The sequence below is a fragment of the Mandrillus leucophaeus genome, unplaced genomic scaffold (assembly GCF_000951045.1).
Source record: "Mandrillus leucophaeus isolate KB7577 unplaced genomic scaffold, Mleu.le_1.0 Scaffold134, whole genome shotgun sequence".
Lineage (NCBI taxonomy): Eukaryota > Metazoa > Chordata > Mammalia > Primates > Cercopithecidae > Mandrillus > Mandrillus leucophaeus.
In genome coordinates this window covers 4,173,177-4,173,877 of record NW_012101299.1, presented here as the reverse complement: position 1 = coordinate 4,173,877, position 701 = coordinate 4,173,177, and the positions used below count along the sequence as shown (strand labels likewise).

The 701-nt window shown below is 42.5% G+C and overlaps 1 protein-coding gene across 1 annotated transcript in view; it reads right to left on the bottom strand.

Moving 5' to 3' along the window:
• The window catches only part of UBE3C (ubiquitin protein ligase E3C), a 133,508-nt gene that overhangs the window by 132,265 nt on the left and 542 nt on the right, over window positions 1–701 (bottom strand). The gene's annotated exons all lie outside the window — the stretch shown is intronic.

Here is a 701-nt window from a genome sequence, read left to right as displayed (position 1 = left end):
CTGACCTCGTGATCCGCCCGCCTCGGCCTCCCAAAGTGCTGTGATTACAGGCGTGAGCCACTGTGCCCGGCCGTCTCTCGGTATCATTTCTAACAGTTGCATATGAATCTACAATTACCTCAACAAAAATTTCAATGAAGAAATCAATTTCTCTGATGGAAATTTTTTTTCATAAGTAAAACTAAGTTTTGAACAAAATCACTTGGTTTATAGAAGGAAGTGAAAGAATAAAACTTCAAATAAATGAAAAATACTTAAAGAGAACCCTCTTCTCCCCCCCAAATTGTTCCAGTCTTTAGTGTATGGACATTTTATTTTTGTGAATTTCTTCCAAAATAAAATTAAAGGTCCAGGCTGGGCGAGGTGGCTCATGCCTGTAATCCCAGCACTTTGGGAAGCCAAGGTGGGAGAATCACTTGAGCCCAGGAGTTTGAGACCAGCCTCTACAAAAACTTTTTAAAAATAGTTGGGTGCAGCAGCATGTGCCTGTAGTCCCAGCCACTCAGGGGGCTGAGGTAGGAGAATCACTTAGGCCCAGGAGGTCGAGGCTGCAGTGAGCCAGGATTGAGCCACTTCCAGTCTTGAGTGACAAAGCAAGATCCTGTCAAAAAAAAAAAAACAGTTAAAGGTCAGAGACACTATATATGCATCATTAGAAAAAAATACATTTAAGGGGGCACAGTGGCTCATGCCTGTAATCC